General features: G+C 41.6%; 1 protein-coding gene across 6 annotated transcripts in view; it reads right to left on the bottom strand.

The window, feature by feature from the left end:
* Nucleotides 1-13859, bottom strand: part of LOC126198831 (vascular endothelial growth factor receptor kdr-like) — a 609899-nt gene that overhangs the window by 233776 nt on the left and 362264 nt on the right. The gene's annotated exons all lie outside the window — the stretch shown is intronic.

Raw genomic sequence — 13859 nt, 5'->3', positions numbered from 1 at the left:
CATTCCTAGACCGGCAAGGGAACTTGCTGTTCCAACAGGACAATGCACGTCCGCATGTATCCCGTGCCACCCAACGTGCTCTAGAAGGTGTAAGTCAACTACCCTGGCCAGCCAGATCTTCGGATCTGTCCCCCATTGAGCATGTTTGGGACTGGATGAAGCGTCGTCTCACGCGGTCTGCACGTCCAGCACGAACGCTGGTCCAACTGAGGCGCCAGGTGGAAATGGCATGGCAAGCCGTTCCACAGGACTACATCCAGCATCTCTACGATCGTCTCCATGGGAGAATAGCAGCCTGCATTGCTGCGACAGGTGGATATACACTGTACTAGTGCCGACATTGTGCATGCTCTGTTGCCTGTGTCTATGTGCCTGTGGTTCTGTCAGTGTGATCATGTGATGTATCTGACCCCAGGAATGTGTCAATAAAGTTTCCCCTTCCTGGGACAATGAATTCACGGTGTTCTTATTTCAATTTCCAGGAGTGTATTTGGTTGTTAGGCATGGAGCTATTGCATCGGCATACTCAGAAAGGAACGTAACTAATATACAGTCTGGACCGGAAGCTTTGCTTTTATTAACTGTTTTATATTGCTTCACTACTCCGAACATTTCTACTTCTAGGACACTCATGCTGACAGCTGTTCTTGATTCGAATTCTGGAATATTTATTTCGTCGTCTTTGGTGAAGGAAGGCTGTGTTTAGGAACTCTGTTTTAGCAGCGCTATCGTAGATAGTACTTATATTGCTATCGCGCAGGGAGGGCACTGATTGTGTCTTTCTGCTAGTATACCTTTTATACGACCAGAATCTCTTCCGATTTGTTGCCAGGTTTCGAGACAGTTTCGTTGTAGAAACTATTTTAGGCATCTTGCATTGAAGTCCTCGATACATTTCGAGCTTCTGTACACGATCACCTACCTTGGGGATCATTCGTTTAAATTTGGTGTGCTTTTTCGTTGTTTCCGCAACAGTGTTCTGACTTGTTTGTGTAACCACAGGGCATCAGACCTGTCTTTTGTTAATTTATTTGGTGTAAGTCTCTCAATTGCTTTCGATACTATTTCCTTGAATTCAAGCCACATCTGGTCTACACTAATCGTTAATTTGAAAGACGTGGATGTTGTGTCTCAGGAAGGCGTCAAGTGAATTATAAACTGCCTTCAGGCAGAATTAGAAATAGCATGTTTTTAATTACGTTGGCTGAGGGTAGAAACAGAACGAAAGCTGGGTGAAGGTGACAGGTAGTAAGCAAAAGGAGAAAACCTCAGAAATCACAATTAGCATTCATTTTGACTTGCTACCTGAAGCAGAAGAAGAGCCTAAAGCAGTATTTGAGCTGAGTAGAGTTTAGCTGACTCTTAGCATCAACTTTAAGCCTAGATCGGTAGGAAAGTCACGTAGGAAGGAAAGAGTGTTGTTGCTAGGGACAGGTGTAGGTCAACTGCTGCAGGAAAGCTAGGTGTAGAATACCCAGTACAAGCAACGTGAAATCTAGCTCCAAGCTTAAGCGGGTGACGGGACTATGGGGCCTCGTGCAGAGACTTTGATGGAGAGGATAAGGTAATATAACATGACGAGCAGGAAACAGCCTGGCTAACAACTTGAATATAGCATTAAATGTGACTTGGAGGAAATAGTAGCAGCAACAGCACACACTTGTGTGGGTGTTTGTGGAGATCTTACAGCGCCATGACCAGCCCACGATTAACACGACAGTTGGCCGTGTTAAGAGACGAGCGAATTGCTTTTGAAATGAAAGGAAGTCTCATATGTGGGCCGTGTGAGTTACTGCAATTGAACGTACACAAATGATGGTCTGCGCCTGAAAAGGACGAGAGAAAGATAAGCTAAGCATCTTGCTGAATATGCAAGGGACCCACATCTACCAAGACAGAATCCCTGTGATTAATGGAGTCTGAGGCCCACATTTTTTGGGTTATAGTCATGTTACAGATAGAAAGTATTAAAAGAAATCAGAACACGTAACAGCTCCCAGAAAAATAAAATTCGTTTCTTCAGAACATTAGGGGGCTGAAAAACAAGACGAATGAGCTTCTCGCATGCCTATATGTCGCCTGGGACTTAAACCAGCGATGGTTATTTCATATCCAGCTGAAACCACCCACTGATTAGATCCCGCAGAGCTTGCAAACAGCTATGACGCTGATTAAGTTTCAACCGCTGTTCCAAATAATCCCAAACCTTTCTGTGGGACTAAGATTGGGTGATTTGGCGGGCTAGTGAAGATTTGACAGGGTGACTCAGTTTTCGTCAAAGTAGGAACGTATATTTGCAATCCTTTGATAATGGATGTTGTCATTTTGCAACACAGGAGAGTCCACAGCGCGTGCTCCATCACGAAAATGTAGAAGAAAGGGCAACACTTGGTCACTGCTAAAGCTAAACATCCTCGTTCGTGTTCACAGTCGCCTGCACGAGCGGGCCAAAGCCATGATACGAACAGTCCCAAAATGTCAAGTAACCACCTCCAGTCTAAACTTCACACAACGCGATCTGCTGGTTAAATGCCTCACTGTGCCGTCAGCGCACTCGTACACCCTACCTACATCATTTGAAAGGGGAAAAATCGCGATTCCCCTGACCATCCTACACACCTCCAGTCACTGAATACATGGTGCCACTGTCAGCAACTCCACTGTCAGCAACTGCCTTTTGCGAGGTATCAGACTCCAAACGTCCGTTGCATGTTGGCAATGTTGGCTCGAAAAACGGTCGAGACGGACCTGCTTTCATTGACAGCAGTGACTCCAGCGGTTTATGAACAGTTTGTAATTGCCTATTGATTAGGGTCTTTTACTCCCACTGTTCTTATGCAGTGTTTTAGTCCTTGTGTATACCTTGACCTGTTCACGTTGCTTCACCAACACATCAGACAGTTCCATTTACGGTGTGGCCACGGTCACGTCGAAACATGATAGGCTGCTTCTCACATTATGTCATGTCTACCCATCCAAAATGGTTCAAATGGCTCTGAGCACTATGGTACTTAACATCTGAGGTCATCAATCCCCTATAACTTAGAACTACCTAAACCTAACTAACCTAAGGACATCATACACATCCATGCCCGAGGCAGGATTCGTACCTGCGACCGTAGCAGTCGCGCGGTTCCGGACTAAAGCGCCTAGAACCGCTCGGCCACCGCTGCCGGCGCGCTGATTCCAGACCCCCCCCCCCCCCCACACACACACACAAAAATCATGTACACCTTCCATTGCCATGCTTTATGTCAAGGATAGACAGTCATATGACCGCCTCACACCAGTCCTACACCATCTCTCAAGCGACTAGGGTGCTCTACTGAAGGGATGATTACTATTTTGTCCATTGAGCTTATTGGGACAAAACGCAGTTTAACTTTTTAGTCCAAAAATATGAAATTTCTCTATCAAGAAATGACTAAGACGCCATTAATGTTCTTTTTTCATATTCTGGCATTTTTACCTTTCCATTCCAAACTTCTCCGAGATTTTATTGTTCAGTATATACTTTATTAAATACGGTTTGTGTTGATGTTGCAGTAAAAATATGTTCACATTAACGCCGGTCAAGGTTTTCCGCTTCCTAATGCCTGCCAAAACAGCATAGCAGATACACACGAAGTCCCATCGTGTTGTTCTAATTTGTTTTCTGTAATGCAGCAAACTTACCAGTATTTAAATAGTCTTAAGAGTGACAACAAAGACCAACCCCTTGCACCAGTGATACAGAAATACCATAAAGAATATTACAAGGAAAGCCAGAAGGGCTGAGAGGACGTGGTCGACCAAGAGCCAGATGGGGAGAGTATTGGCAAAGGACCGAGAGAAATGGGAGGAAATTGAAGAGGTCAAGGCTCATCGTGTGCTGTAGAGCCAAGGAAGAAGAATTAACAGTGATTTTATTTGTCTACGTACAAGTGTCCTTATAAGAATTTCCATGTCTTTACTCATGAATAGCAGCGAAATGTTTACGTCTGATTGTCACTTATCACTTCTTTGGCGCCTGATATTGCTTTTCGGATACGCTGGTTCTTTTACGCTGGGATGAGATATTTGTTCATATTTTCTCTGTATACTTTGAGGTCTTGCTCTCTGTCTGTGGAATGATGACTAATCATGTACTGAATATTACGCAAGTGTGGTGCGTTTGGTTTCAGGTTTCAAGCAGAGCATGTCAATGAAACGTTCTGTATGTGACAGAATGTATATAGATTTAGAGTCTGTTGATCCTGTATTACTACTAATCGATGATCGACAGGTCAACAACACTAAAAACGTAACCACTAACTGTACAGATGTCGCAGTGGTTCAGCATACATAATGAGTGACGAATCAACATTAGCACCTCCCACTGTTTTCGAAACTAGGTCCTAGGAACGATCGTACGACGTCTGCCTGTCACTTGCATCGAAATCTGCAACTTAATAAGTGCCATATCACCTAATAATGTGTGAATTTCGCCCTCCCCCTAAACGCCTTAATGCCAGGAAGATCTCAACCATGTCTCCATTCGATAGTTGAACCACTGTCAGCCTCCGCATGCGACGGACATATCATTTACGGTAGCAGTGATGTGTGCCCTTAATCCAATCAGCACAACCGAGGTTTCTAATCGAATGTTTGGTGACCAGAAGCAATGATCTGTAGAGAAAGCGTGCGCGACTGGGTTTGAAAAATCACCTCTCTAATATGCATCGAAACTAATTTTTAACGAAAGTAGAGAGCAAAATTTAATGCAGATTATAAGAGGATGAGTTCCATTTTAAGAGACGTGGAGAAAGTTGCTGAATAATACAGAAAGAAAGAAGAGGAAAGAAAATTTAGTGGTAAGCCTAGCTAACAGCAAGAAGGCTTTCTATAAAAAGACAGTTACTAACATAAGTACTGGAGAGGAGGCTTAGTTGAATTGATCGAGAAATGAATGAAGGTAGTCTGCAATTCATTAGCAAGAAAAGTGCCTAATTAAAAATGTAATGACTAAGAGAGAAAGTAGTTTGGTACACGTCAGTCGTTGCTGGGAACTGTTGTTGAGGAGATGATGATAGCAAAGAATAGCAGGCGCGGGTTTAGATACGGTTACATAAGGCATATCATTGGTGATGTAAGACCTAGCAGCTATGCTGAGTTGAAGAGGTGAGGTAAGAGATGGAGAACTGCATGAACCAAGCTTATGATCGATGACTGAAATAGCGAGAGGCATTAACCTTGTCCCCGCCCCTCCCATTTCAGTCCAAATTTCTCGTCATACGCTCCTATCGCCTAGAATCGAACCAAAAAACCTCTGATCACTATCTACCACGGTCGAGCAGGGCAGTTCCTAAGCTGCTGATCTTATGACAGTAATACGGAATATTACATAACAACGCGAAACACAGAATCCAACACACCGAATGTATCATGGCATCCAGCTTCTAACTGCGGTGTATCTAGTTCGATCCAGCCAATGGCAAACTTCACGTCTTGTTCTACTGAAGCGTTTAACGGTGACACTCATTTTCTTTAGGACTACACATAAAATTTAATAATCTCTGTTAATGAAACTACAAAGCTTCAAATGGACTATTTCTATTTAGAGCAGATCTAGATCATAAAGACAACCATCCCGTGTGCACAGAGTCATACAATAACAAAAAACCGATTCAATCTCCCGAACACTGTCACTTACGTTATGAAATTAAAAAAAAAAAATCTCTTCCACTCATTTTCCGCTATTTGCCCTAAACATCCCACGCCACATACAATAACAGACTCTCCTGCTTAACAAAAAGCCAATGTCTAAAGGCATGCGAACACCATAACAAAAAGAGTGAGAGAAAAAACACCGTCGCAGTAATTGACAGTGGTATGACCCGTAAACACAAGAACAACCAGCACACATTTGTAAGAAACACGTTGCGAAAGAGAGGTGTTTATGTGAAATATGCTCTCAAACGCCGAAAATAGGACATCCTGTGCACGCAGGACAACGAGACACTATTCAGGAGTGACACAGCTTTAACAAGATCGCAAAATACTGTAAATAGTATCAAATAGCAATTTAACTTTACGAAACTTGCGCTCCAGGTAGTTGTTTCTTACCGAACAACAGAAAAAGAAAAAACTAACATGATAATAAATCTACAAAAACATTATATGCACACAATTATCACGTATTACAAGCCACCGAGGATGCTTCACAAATAAGAAGCGAAACACCTGTGACATAAACAGCCTTTTATTTAGTTGCACAGACGTACCATGTATCCAAGAAGATATTACAAATAGTAATACAAATTCAAGTCCTTGGTGAAGAAGTATTTTTAAGCTAGGATATATAATTTGGTTTATCGGTTCAAAACGCTCATTTTGAAACGATAAATTACGGTGTATATATCTCAAAGATTGCACAAACAACTCAAACCACAGCATCTGGTACCTAGATAAATGTTAACATGCAGCATCTCTGCATAAAGCTATGAAGCTGTCGAATCTTACAAAAAATACATAATTATTCACAATATAAGACACACAGAAAATTACGACCACATACAAATCCAGTATACAAATACGTTATAAAAACTTATCGCAATGAAACCTGGGTCAAGTTAATAAGCTGTCAAAATAGAACCAACTGCAATATAAAATATTATGGAAAGTACATAATCGTTCATGATATGACAGCAAGAATAAAGCTACCAGACACAGATGCAGTATGTACTGTACACACGTTATGAACAACTTAATGTAAGTACGCCTCCGTACATATTCTATCTGAAATACTACGTATATAACTGACGACATATATACTACGTATAATGACGCAGGTTGTACTAGGAAAGGCAATAACGCCGAAATGAGCTTATAGTATGACAGAATAAAGTTTAAGCGCTAACAGGAAATAACTGCTCATTAAATGAAACTGTTACCTATATTACGCTGCAGGCCCTACAATACTGAAATTGTGCATTTTCTTTGGCGTATAACACGGTAGTCAAATAATGAATCTGCGGCGACGTATGATACTCCAAGGTGCGCCGCGAGCAGATACTAAGTCCGGAGGAAGCTATGCATTTCAAGGGAAGGGCAGCAAAAAAGGTAGTGTGTATGATCGCACCTAAAACAGACTCCAATCTGAACACTGCTACGTTCACAGTGAAATTCCCCAGCCTCAAAGTCATCTGAAGTTTGACAACTTTCTGCTGATCAAAATAAATCGTTTTCATGTGTATGTATACATCTACACTTCTTTAGCCCCGTCCCATTTACGTAACTGCACTTTGATTGAAGTTAATGCTACATTTAACTGGACGAGATATAATAGCGGTAGAGAGATATTCAGTATATGTCTTTGCTTTCATACTTCTTTTTTTTTTTTTTTTTTTTTTTTTAGATGCCATGTTAGACTAACTCAGAAGCTTAGGATTTGGTTAAACCTGAACATTTTAAAGGCCCTAACAAAATGTGAAACGTGACACTGTCGGTGGTTGAAGTTTATCTCATGTGTGAGAAACTCAGAGCAAATGTCGCCGGGTGGTGTTTGCTATTTGCCTTTCCAGATAAGGAAGGATTCGCTAGTGTTACGGAGAAACACGTAAAAAAACGTAGCTCGGAGAACCGCTTCGATCGCCGCTCATGTCTGAGAACTACAGTATTTGTAAATCGTAAATTTTATTCGAAGAAATCACTGAGACCAGTGTTGGTTTCTGTGGAAAAGTGTGATACTGAATTGCCAACATCCTAGACGCAGTAGTACTTCATCTAATGTTGCATATATCGTAAACATGCTTTCATGGTTGTCACTGCTGACGCTCTTTCGAAGACCTCGCTAATAGCAATCTATCTTCCTACGTCAGATACGCGGCGCGTGGGAATCTTCACACATGGACTGATTCACAGCAACGTGACAAACTGGTACTTATAGGTCGCACAGCCTCCAAATAAATCTGTTAATGAACTTAAATAATTTTCATATATCGACAAGCGATTATAAAAAAAATTTAATGGTAGTGCAGAGATTACTGCTAACTTACTGATGTCACTGGCAAATATCAGCCGATTATTATTCACATTTCGAACATGATCATAAAGACGAGAGACAAAACACCAAGAAAGGCTCGGCAGTATGTTGCAGACGAACTATTCTGACGATGGAGAAAATACGTAAATAAGCGACGTCCTGAACTTTAAACGCTGCAGCGGACTCTCAACGGCGGTTCTTCTGCCTTCACGATGTGTAACAAGAGAACAAGTGTTTAGAATTTTACGTTCGTTCAATCAGATACATATCTTTTTCTTCTAAGGTCATACAACTTATGAAACTGTCATAACAAGGATGTTGTCAAACTTGCACGTCGTATTTTGCTAAGTTTCGTTTATGTCCTCAAAGCGATAACCCTTTATGTGAATTTCTGCACTTAGTCGTTTTGCCGTAGGTTCAGATTGATAACTAGATGTTTCCTCACCCGAGATGACTTTCAAAAACGAACTGCCCGCGTTATGCGTTTCAATGACGTCATGGCAAGTGTTCACGCGTCGCTGATTTTGTTCGGGTGTCATGGTGTGCAGGACTAACTTTGCACACTTTTCTTGTAAACATTCTGGCGAATGTCTTTAACATTTTATATAGAGACGAGGCTCCATTGCGATTTGCGACAGTAACGATAACACTCTACTGCCGCACGTCCACGTCTCTAACACTGCCTGCCCACAACTGACTGTCGAAAGCACATCAACTGTTTACGGTAGTCTGTTCAAGCTACCGTCGTGGTTATTGCGCTGACGTCGCTTATAAGCCAGGAAGAATATCAGTCTTTAAACTTTTTGGACGGACGGTGTACACACACATCTCTCTATCAATCCCTATTATTCTTCCATTCCACCATCCGTTAAACCACAGTTTTCAGCAACGTTTTATGCTTTAATAGGTGCCCGACTTCTGATTCATTATATTCTTCACTAGGCACGTTTTTCGTTGGACAGACGTCTTCACTCCTTAGTAGACCAGTACATCTGATCTTCAACAGTCTCCTGTAAGACAACCTCTCAAAATTCAATAATCCGTTGTTTTTCTTTTGCCCACGTATCCCACCCATACACAAGTCTGCAAGTAACAATTATTATTACTTACAGATCTTCACTGAAATTATTTGGTCTCAGGGTTGATAGTTTTCGTTGTTTGCAACTTTTTTAAAAATTCTGCTTTGTGCGATCCAATTTTTCTTCCACTTGCCTTATTTACCAGTTATAAAACAAAAATCGCTCGCATCTTCGGATGTCTCTTCTCTGAATTCAGCGTTTCAGCCTTCACTTGCACATGCTCTTGTGTTCCTTTTGGCGACCGTAATTACGTTATCAGCTAATCGCACTACGCTGATAGTCTCTCCATGAAAAACACGTCCCACATAGAGATCGTCCTTTCCTATTCAATATGAGGCGAACTATAATCCATCGTAGAACCCTCTAACAAAAAACAGAACCCAGTGGTTGCAAGAAAGCACAGGTCAAACCCGTCTGTGAAGAAGGGATGCAGAAGTGATCCACAAAACTGACGTCAAATATTCCTGATACCCATTTGTTTTAGGCTCTTAGAACATATCGTGAGGTCTCGAACTTAAGATATCTCTCACAGAATGACCTCCTCCATGCCAACCTCCCAAGACACGGATCTTGTGAAAACCAACACGCTCACTTCTTTCGCGACTAACTGAAAACCATGATCAAGGCAAACAGATAGGTGCAGTATTTCTCTATTTCCGGAAACTATTTGTCGCAGTACCACACCTAAGTTTATTATCAAAAGTATGATGTATGGGGTGGTGGTTGTTTTGTCGTCTTCAGTCTGAAGACTGGTCTGATGCAGCTCTCTATGTTACTGTATCATGTTCGAGCCTCTTGTCTCCGAATAGCTACTGCAACCTACATCTTTCTGATTCTGCTTATTGTATTCATATTTTGGTTTCCCTCTCCGACTTTTGTTCCCCACACTTCCATTCAATGCTAAACTGGTGAGCCCTTGATGTCTCAGTATGTGTCCTATCAGCCGGTCCCCGCTTTTAGTCAAGCTGTGCCACAAATTTCTCTCTCCCCATTTATATTCACTACCTCCTCATGTAATCTTCAGCATTCTTCTGTAGCACCACATTTCAAAAGGTCCTATTCTCTTGTTGTCTAAACTGTTTATCGTCCATATTTCACTTCCATACGTGGCTACACTCCTCAAAAATACCTTCACTAAAAACTTCCTAACACGTAAGTCTGTATTTGTTATTAACAAATTTCTCTTCTTCAGAAACGCTTTTCTTGCTATTGCTAAATACGTTTTACATCCTCTCTAATTCGGCCATCATTTATTTTGCAGCCCATATAGAAAAACTGATCTACTTTAAACGTCTCGTTTCTTAATCTGATTCCCGCAGCACCACCTAATCTACTTCGACTACATTCTATTATCTTTGTTTTGCTTTCGTTCATGTTCATCCTACATTCTCCTTTGAAGACAGTGTCCATTCTGTTTAACTGCTCGTCCAAGTCCTTTGCTGTCTCTGACAGAATTACAACGCCTTCGGCAAACAACGTTTTTATTTCTTCTTTCTGAAGTAATTCGTATTCCAAATTTTTCTTTCGTTTCCTTTACAGCTTGTTCAATGTACATATTGAATAACATCGAAGATAGGCTACAACCACGAAGAGAAATTTGTGACTGGATTGAGGATTTCTTAATGGCGAGAAAGCAGCAAGTCATCTCGGATGGAGAGTCATCGACAAATGTTGAAGTAACTTTAAGTGCAGCCCCATGGAAGAATGGTGGGTCTCTTGCGGTTCATGTTGAATCTTAATGACCTTGCGGACAGTGTTATTAGTAACCTGAGAATCTACAGCGAGGTACAGTCTGAACGAAGCTGCCCAAACATTAACCCCAAGTTTAATTTCAAAGTGGTGCACAGATTGGCAGTTTGCCGAATATTAATAACTGTCCACAAAACGAAAAAACATAGTACCCTATAATTATAATAGCAGTGAGTCACAACTGCAACTTGTAAACTCAAATACCTGTGTGTAACACTTCGTAGTGATATGAAATGCAAAGATCACATCCGCTCATTCATGGGTGAGACAGGTATGAGATTTCGGTTTATTGGTAGAATACTAGGAAATGCAATCAGTCTGCTAAAGAGATCGCTTACAAATATATCGTGCGATCCAACCTACAACAGTGCTGAAGTGTGTGGGACCCATACCAAACAGGTCTAACAAAGGACATTGAACGTGTACAGAAAATGGTGGCACGACTGGTCACATAACAGTGTCGCGCAGGAGAGTGTCACAGAGATGTTGACATAACTACACTGGCAGATACTTGAAAACAGACACATACTATCCCGAGAAAGCTTGCTTACCTAGCTTCAGGAAGAGTCTTTGAACGATGAATCTAAAAATATAGAACAAACCGCTGCATGTCGCTCCCACAGACATCGTGAGGACAAAATGAGATTGATCACAGCATGCACAGAACCATTTAAGCAGTCATTCTTCACGCACTCCTTACGGGAAAGGAACGGGGAGAAAACCCTAACAACTGGTACAATGGTACGTACCCTCTGCCAGGCAAGCCACGGTAATTTGTGGCAGAACCATCAGTGCTGACAATGATAAACCGTGATTGTCTGGAGTTTTGATTTTGGCCTCTTATTCCTTCAGAGTCTAGTAAAAATGGCTCTGAGCACTATGGGACTGAACATCTATGGTCATCAGTCCCCTAGAACTTAGAACTACTTAAACCTGACTAACCTAAGGACATCACACAACACCCAGTCATCACGAGGCAGATAAAATCCCTGACCCGCTGGGAATCGAACCCGGGAACCCGGGCGTGGTCAGAGTCTAGTACTACACTCTGCTTGGCATGAAGAATTTATTACCCTTTTATCCCTGCTTTCGGTAACACACTGCCGAAAGTGGGAAACATTTTCAATTCTACGAGTGTTGTGTATTTAAACTCGAACAAACGCAGCGCTAGAAGTTTCCGTACGTCCCATTCCCACAATTCTCCTGAAACCAAACTGACCACTTACCAGTTTGCTAGCTATTTTGCTTTCGATTCTTCCATAAATAGGGTTTATAACGCGCGTGTTATTATACAAATCGCGAGGAAATTTTTAGATTTAGCTGCTCCTATTTTCTTTGAAACTCACTTATAATCTTCTGAAAACCTAACGGAACTTCCTCAGATATGTAAGTTTCATTCACGCGCTTATAGAGCTGTTGCTCCGTTCTTTGGCCAAGCCCATCAGTGTTCTCTGGTATTTCATCAATACCTGGGCGCTAAGTCCTTCAAAGCATACTGAAATTGAGATAACAGGATTGAAACTGCGTATCACGTGTGTACCCAGAAAACGAGAATAATCGAAGGAAAAAGGAAGTTAATGATTATATAAATAGTATGCGAATTATGTAGCTTGTTTTCCATTCCGAAATTTTATGCATCGTGCAATACTCACGTATAATAGCAACGATAACAGACGATAACAGATAATAACTGGAAATGGTGACGTCCCTGGGACGTAGTGATCCAAAAATGTTGCTGGTGCAAAATTTTTCTGTCTTGATAGCAAAGTATTTTTTTCTTTTTTAACGTATGACCGGACGTCGATTCCAATGGGTGTACTATTATCAACCAAACCTTCCCTTTAGTACATAGAAGATAACGTTTTACGAGTAAACGTCATGTATTCGTCCGACTCGAGCACTACGTGCGACAAGATAAGAAATACTGCAATTCACACAGTTGTTTGACATGCTGGCTTCGGTTCCATAACGTACCAATCCGAGTAACAGATCGCCCACAACACTTTACATGCCCACACAGCATGAGACGCTACGGTGAGATTTGCAATTTAGCCCAACCCAGGGGCGCTAAGTTTGGTGATTAGCAACTTACCACCACCACCACCACCACCACCTTCTTCCCTGCTTTTGACACCGTACCTCACAAGTGGCTAATCAAATTGCGTGCGCATGGAATATCATCTCAGTTATGCGGATGGATTCGTGATTTCGTGTCAAAGAGGTCACAGTTCGTAGTAATTGACAGAAAGGCATCGAGTAAAACAGAAGTGATTTCTGACATTCCACAAGGTAGTGTTATTAGACCCTCTGTTGTTCCTTCTCTATAAAAACGATTCAGAAGACAATCTGAGCAGCCTTCTTAGGTTAGTTGCATATGATGCTGTCGTTTATTGTTTAGTAAAGTCACGGGAAGATCAAAACGAATTGCAAAACGATTCAGAAAGGATAGCTGTATGGTGCGAGAATTTGTAATTGACCCTAAGTAACAAAAAGGGTCAAGTCATCCACGCGAATGCCAGAAACGAATCCGTTAAATTTCGATTACACGATAAATTAGTCAAAACTAAATGCCATAAATTCAACTAAATACCTGGGAATTACAATTACGGCCAACTTACATTGGAAAGAACATATAGAAAATGTTGTGGGAAAGGCAAACAAAAGGCTGCATTTTATTGGCTGACTACTTAGAAGATACAACATGTCTACTAAAGACACTGCCCACATTAGGCTTATCCGTCCTCTCTTGCAGCCCTACTGCGCGGTGTGGGAGCCTTACCAGATAGGATTACAACGAAAAAGTTGAAAGAAGAGCAGCGCGTTTTCTATTATCGCGAAATGGGGAGAGAGTGTCAATGACATGTTACAGGATTGGGGTGGACTTCACAAAAACAAAGGCGTTTCATGTTGCGGCGGAACCTTCTCACGAAATTTCTATCACCAGCTTTCTCCCTCGAATGCGAAATTATTTTGTTGAAGTCGACCTACATATGAATAAACGATCATCATAATACAGTAACGGAAATCAG

Source organism: Schistocerca nitens, chromosome 8, assembly GCF_023898315.1.
Source record: "Schistocerca nitens isolate TAMUIC-IGC-003100 chromosome 8, iqSchNite1.1, whole genome shotgun sequence".
NCBI lineage: Eukaryota > Metazoa > Arthropoda > Insecta > Orthoptera > Acrididae > Schistocerca > Schistocerca nitens.
The sequence above is the reverse complement of the archived record's forward strand: the minus strand, read 5'-3'. Positions and strand labels throughout refer to the sequence as shown.